This window comes from Gopherus flavomarginatus, chromosome 1 (genome assembly GCF_025201925.1).
Source record: "Gopherus flavomarginatus isolate rGopFla2 chromosome 1, rGopFla2.mat.asm, whole genome shotgun sequence".
NCBI lineage: Eukaryota > Metazoa > Chordata > Testudines > Testudinidae > Gopherus > Gopherus flavomarginatus.
In genome coordinates, this window is record NC_066617.1 from 27,967,131 (window position 1) to 27,973,052 (window position 5,922).

At 54.6% G+C, this 5,922-nt stretch overlaps 2 non-coding genes across 2 annotated transcripts; one reads left to right on the forward strand and one right to left on the reverse strand.

Annotated features, from left to right (window-relative positions):
* Positions 1–332: 332 nt before the first annotated feature.
* LOC127043395 (U2 spliceosomal RNA) lies at positions 333–523 on the forward strand. The gene has a single exon (XR_007772251.1). It is a non-coding gene; the product is annotated as a U2 spliceosomal RNA (small nuclear RNA).
* A 4,573-nt stretch (positions 524–5,096) lies between these two features.
* LOC127043396 (U2 spliceosomal RNA) lies at positions 5,097–5,289 on the reverse strand. Its single transcript, XR_007772252.1, has one exon. It is a non-coding gene; the product is annotated as a U2 spliceosomal RNA (small nuclear RNA).
* Between the last annotated feature and the right edge of the window lie 633 nt (positions 5,290–5,922).

Here is a 5,922-nt window from a genome sequence, read left to right on the forward strand (position 1 = left end):
GGGGAGCCCAGGGCAGGCGGCAGGAGCAGCGGCGGAGGGACGCGCCGCGACGGACAGTGATGGGAGGTGTCACATGTCAGTGGGCGGGGTCATGCAGATCACCGGTGTTTGGCGGCAGCCGGGGAGATCACCCGGCTGAACCGAAGCGACCGGGCGCAGAGAATTCCCGGTATGTGAGCAGAATTCGGTGTGGAGAGTTCGTGGTACGAGTGAGTGTATCGGAGTCACTTCGCGGCCACCATTGCCACTTAGCTAGGAAGGGCTCGAGCAGGTCCTGGTGACATGAAAAGCAATGGGAGCAGGAGGCTACCGCGGTGTTCCAAGAAAAGGGTATCGCTTCTCGGGCCTCTGGCTCAGATCAAGTGTAGTATCTGTTCTTATCAGTTTAATATCTGATATGTTCTCGATATGAGAATTGTCTATTAAACGGATTTTTGGAACAGGGAGTTGGACTAGGAGCTTGCTCTGTCCACTCCACGCATCCGCCTGGTATTGCAGTACTTCTGGGCAGGGTGCACCTCCCTCGGGGAGAACGTGCTGGTTACAAAAACAGAATGAAGTTCTTTGAGCTCTGGCTTGTATCTTTCTGCTTGTTTTCAGACATGAGGATTTTCTAATTTCCCCAGCTCTCGGGACTACTGGGGTCTAGTGTTCTTCACCAGTTTTTTTCTACAACTAAAATTCAGGAAACTAGAAAATTCTCTTTTAAGTGTGAAGAGGAATTAGCCTTGTCCACCTAAATATTCATGCCAGCTTGCATTTCTATTCGAGATAAGACTTGTTCAGTTAGATAAGATTGTATTTATTCATTCGTAATTCATCTCCATTTGCAGGCACGTGCATGTACATTTTAGCTTATAAGCAGCATTCTACATAAACATCATTGAGGCATGCAAATTACACAAATACTGCATTTGAAACTGCCTGCTTGCTTTAGGGAGGTAACTAATTTCTTACCCGGAGTAGAGAGACAAATCTAAGTGCAAAGGATTGTTGCTTGGGACGCACTGGTTCAGAATTATTATGGTTCCCATAATGGAAGCGGCACATCTTTTTAACAGGGTCACCAGGGAACCCCGTTTCTTAGTGCTCGAGTCAGCATGGAACCCCATTTCTTAGTGTGCAAAAGTCCTTTGCTGGCAACATTTGCAGCGCTGACTCACCGTCCTCTTCTAAGGGCTTGATCTTATTTTATTGAAGTCAGAGGGAGCTTCACTACTGGTTTTGCTTGGATCTGGACTAGTTCTATACTGGAGCTCCGGGAAGAGTCCCGTGTCCTCTATGTGATCTCATCCTGCTCCCTGCGTGATACCAGCGATGTGTTTACAAAAGGAAAGAAGAAATGGAACAATTTTCTCCTGTGGGGACACCGCTGAGAGACACTGACCCCAAAACCCCCACTTCTGTAACGCACACACTAAAACCACCTTTTAAGAACTATATAAAACAACAGTGGAGTAGACATGGAAAAAGCAGCCGCTAAAGCGAGTAACCCAGGCCGAGAAAAAGAAAGCAAACAGAAAAATACAAACCGGAGCTCTACACAGGACAGAAAATTTTATTCTTCTTTTTAAACCAGCACGTTCTCCCTGGGAGAGGTGCACCCTGCCCAGAAGTACTGCAATACCAGGCTGATGCGTGGAGTCCAGACCCTCGGGGCCCTCAGCAAACACATTCGCAAGACCTACAACAAACGGCTTGCTTTGCGGTGTAGCCGCTGCAATGCCCCCTTCGAGACCCAAAAGAAATGCAAGTCCCATCACGCCACATGCAAGGGACCCCTCGCGATCACAAAGGTGAACCCTGCTGAGGTCCTGCGGGCTCCAACCACGACCCCCACCGATGGTCCGGCTTCAGCACCCCAACTAGCATCCCCACAGTCACAGCAGATAAGGAGGGAACCAACCGCTAATCGAGGAAAGCACAACCCCCGCCTCGAGGACCGATGATGCCACCAAAAGGACCAGCCCCATCTCTAGAATCCCCACGCTGGACCCTGCTGTGAAGGGGATCACTGCCACCTCCCAGGTCAACAACCTCACCAGACGCCTCAGCAACCAGGGCCCCGCCGTCGGGACGGCACCTACCGCAGTGGGAAATGTCACCCGAGCCCCTGCCAGCAGGAGACCTGTCACATTGTCCCAGGTCGCCCGGAAACTCTCTGAGCCGAGACGTCTCAGTGCCTCCTCGATGCCCAACCAGCATGACCCCACCCCAGGAAGAATCAGTGCCCCATCGCGCATGGCCAATCAAGACCCTGCCCCCGGAGGCACCAACGCCGGCCCTCGGTCCACTCTGCGAGCACCAACCACAAGGGGAACCAACGCGACTCCTCAGCCCGCACCGCGAACACCACTCGTCGGGGGGGGGGAGGGGAACGCGGACCACCCCCCAGGCTGCCCCGCACACTTCTACCATCAGAGGAGCCAACGCCACAATCAGACCAGATCCCCATTATCAGACGGACAGGCATGGCCCCAAAAGACACCAGGCCGATCCCCGCCGCCAGAAGGTCACGCGCTCCTACAGCTACCCCCCAAACGACAGCTGCACGCGGAAGACCGGGCGTCACCCCCGCATCCACCAACCCGAACCAGGTCCCACCAACAACCAGTAATGATGCTACCCCACCGGTGACTATGCCTCGGGAACCAACCGGACGGTCCCCTGAGCCGCAAGTGAGGCAACCCGTTGACCAAACGGCGAACTCACTACACACACAGACCGAGGAACCCGAGGACCAGCAGCCGGCCGTCCGGCCAGCCACGTCCTGGCAGGCTGCCTGGATTGAGAAGCTGCAAGCGGTAGCCTCCTTTGAGGAATTCGACCCGCTCCCCTGGTGGTGATGTCGCGATTCGTGACAGGCCGTCTGAAGGCAGGCCGGATGGTCTCCTGGTTTGGCATCCGCTTGGAGGCAATCTCTGTAGAGAGCTCGTGGGTGAGTCTGTCGATGAGCAGGTCGAATTCCTCAAAGGCATAGTCACTGGTGGGGTAGCATCATTACTGGTTGTTGGTGGGACCTGGTTCGGGTTGGTGGATGCGGGGGTGACGCCCGGTCTTCCGCGTGCAGCTGTCGTTTGGGGGGTAGCTGTAGGAGCGCGTGACCTTCTGGCGGCGGGGATCGGCCTGGTGTCTTTTGGGGCCATGCCTGTCCGTCTGATAATGGGGATCTGGTCTGATTGTGGCGTTGGCTCCTCTGATGGTAGAAGTGTGCGGGGCAGCCTGGGGGGTGGTCCGCGTTCCCCTCCCCCCCCCCCGACGAGTGGTGTTCGCGGTGCGGGCTGAGGAGTCGCGTTGGTTCCCCTTGTGGTTGGTGCTCGCAGAGTGGACCGAGGGCCGGCGTTGGTGCCTCCGGGGGCAGGGTCTTGATTGGCCATGCGCGATGGGGCACTGATTCTTCCTGGGGTGGGGTCATGCTGGTTGGGCATCGAGGAGGCACTGAGACGTCTCGGCTCAGAGAGTTTCCGGGCGACCTGGGACAATGTGACAGGTCTCCTGCTGGCAGGGGCTCGGGTGACATTTCCCACTGCGGTAGGTGCCGTCCCGACGGCGGGGCCCTGGTTGCTGAGGCGTCTGGTGAGGTTGTTGACCTGGGAGGTGGCAGTGATCCCCTTCACAGCAGGGTCCAGCGTGGGGATTCTAGAGATGGGGCTGGTCCTTTTGGTGGCATCATCGGTCCTCGAGGCGGGGGTTGTGCTTTCCTCGATTAGCGGTTGGTTCCCTCCTTATCTGCTGTGACTGTGGGGATGCTAGTTGGGGTGCTGAAGCCGGACCATCGGTGGGGGTCGTGGTTGGAGCCCGCAGGACCTCAGCAGGGTTCACCTTTGTGATCGCGAGGGGTCCCTTGCATGTGGCGTGATGGGACTTGCATTTCTTTTGGGTCTCGAAGGGGGCATTGCAGCGGCTACACCGCAAAGCAAGCCGTTTGTTGTAGGTCTTGCGAATGTGTTTGCTGAGGGCCCCGAGGGTCTGGACTCCACGCATCAGCCTGGTATTGCAGTACTTCTGGGCAGGGTGCACCTCTCCCAGGGAGAACGTGCTGGTTTAAAAAGAAGAATAAAATTTTCTGTCCTGTGTAGAGCTCCGGTTTGTATTTTTCTGTTTGCTTTCTTTTTCTCGGCCTGGGTTACTCGCTTTAGCGGCTGCTTTTTCCATGTCTACTCCACTGTTGTTTTATATAGTTCTTAAAAGGTGGTTTTAGTGTGTGCGTTACAGAAGTGGGGGGTTTGGGGTCAGTGTCTCTCAGCGGTGTCCCCACAGGAGAAAATTGTTCCATTTCTTCTTTCCTTTTGTAAACACATCGCTGGTATCACGCAGGGAGCAGGATGAGATCACATAGAGGACACGGGACTCTTCCCGGAGCTCCAGTATAGAACTAGTCCAGATCCAAGCAAAACCAGTAGTGAAGCTCCCTCTGACTTCAATAAAATAAGATCAAGCCCTTAGAAGAGGACGGTGAGTCAGCGCTGCAAATGTTGCCAGCAAAGGACTTTTGCACACTAAGAAATGGGGTTCCATGCTGACTCGAGCACTAAGAAACGGGGTTCCCTGGTGACCCTGTTAAAAAGATGTGCCGCTTCCATTATGGGAACCATAATAATTCTGAACCAGTGCGTCCCAAGCAACAATCCTTTGCACTTAGATTTGTCTCTCTACTCCGGGTAAGAAATTAGTTACCTCCCTAAAGCAAGCAGGCAGTTTCAAATGCAGTATTTGTGTAATTTGCATGCCTCAATGATGTTTATGTAGAATGCTGCTTATAAGCTAAAATGTACATGCACGTGCCTGCAAATGGAGATGAATTACGAATGAATAAGTACAATCTTATCTAACTGAACAAGTCTCATCTTGAATAGAAATGCAAGCTGGCATGAATATTTAGGTGGACAAGGCTAATTCCTCTTCACACTTAAAAGAGAATTTTCTAGTTTCCTGAATTTTAGTTGTAGAAAAAAACTGGTGAAGAACACTAGACCCCAGTAGTCCCGAGAGCTGGGGAAATTAGAAAATCCTCATGTCTGAAAACAAGCAGAAAGATACAAGCCAGAGCTCAAAGAACTTCATTCTGTTTTTGCAACCAGCACGTTCTCCCTGGGGGGAGGTGCACCCTGCCCAGAAGTACTGCAATAACAGGCGGATGCGTGGAGTGGACAGAGCAAGCTCTTAGTCCAACTCCCTGTTCCAAAAATCCGTTTAATAGACAGTTCTCATATCGAGAACATATCAGATATTAAACTGATAAGAACAGATACTACACTTGATCTTAGCTCCGAGGAGCCGAGAAGCGATACCCTTTTCTTGGAACACCGCGGTAGCCTCCTGCTCCCATTACTTTTCATGTCACCAGGACCTGCTCGAGCCCTTCCTAGCTAAGTGGCAATGGTGGCCGCGAAGTGACTCCGATACACTCACTCGTACCACGAACTCTCCACACCGAATTCTGCTCACATACCGGGAATTCTCTGCGCCCGGTCGCTTCGGTTCAGCCGGGTGATCTCCCCGGCTGCCGCCAAACACCGGTGATCTGCATGACCCCGCCCACTGACATGTGACACCTCCCATCACTGTCCGTCGCGGCGCGTCCCTCCGCCGCTGCTCCTGCCGCCTGCCCTGGGCTCCCCCAGCTCCTGCCCCCCGCGCAGGGAGCCTGGCAGTGAGAGCGGGGGGAGCGAGGGGAGCTGTCTGGGGGGCGGGGGGCCTGCAGGGGCAGCGGAATTTCCAGACCCGAAAAGGGGGGGGCCACCCGCGCCGGCCCCGCCCCTCTGCGCCCCGCCCATTCCGCAAGGCCCTGCCCTCGCACCGCCTCTTCCCCTGAATTCCCCCTTTGCGCTTCACTTTCTCCCCGATCCCCCGCCCTCACTCGCCCCTCCCCCCAAATCCGCATTGCCCCTCCCCTTTAGGCCCCGCCCCTTCCGCGCTAAC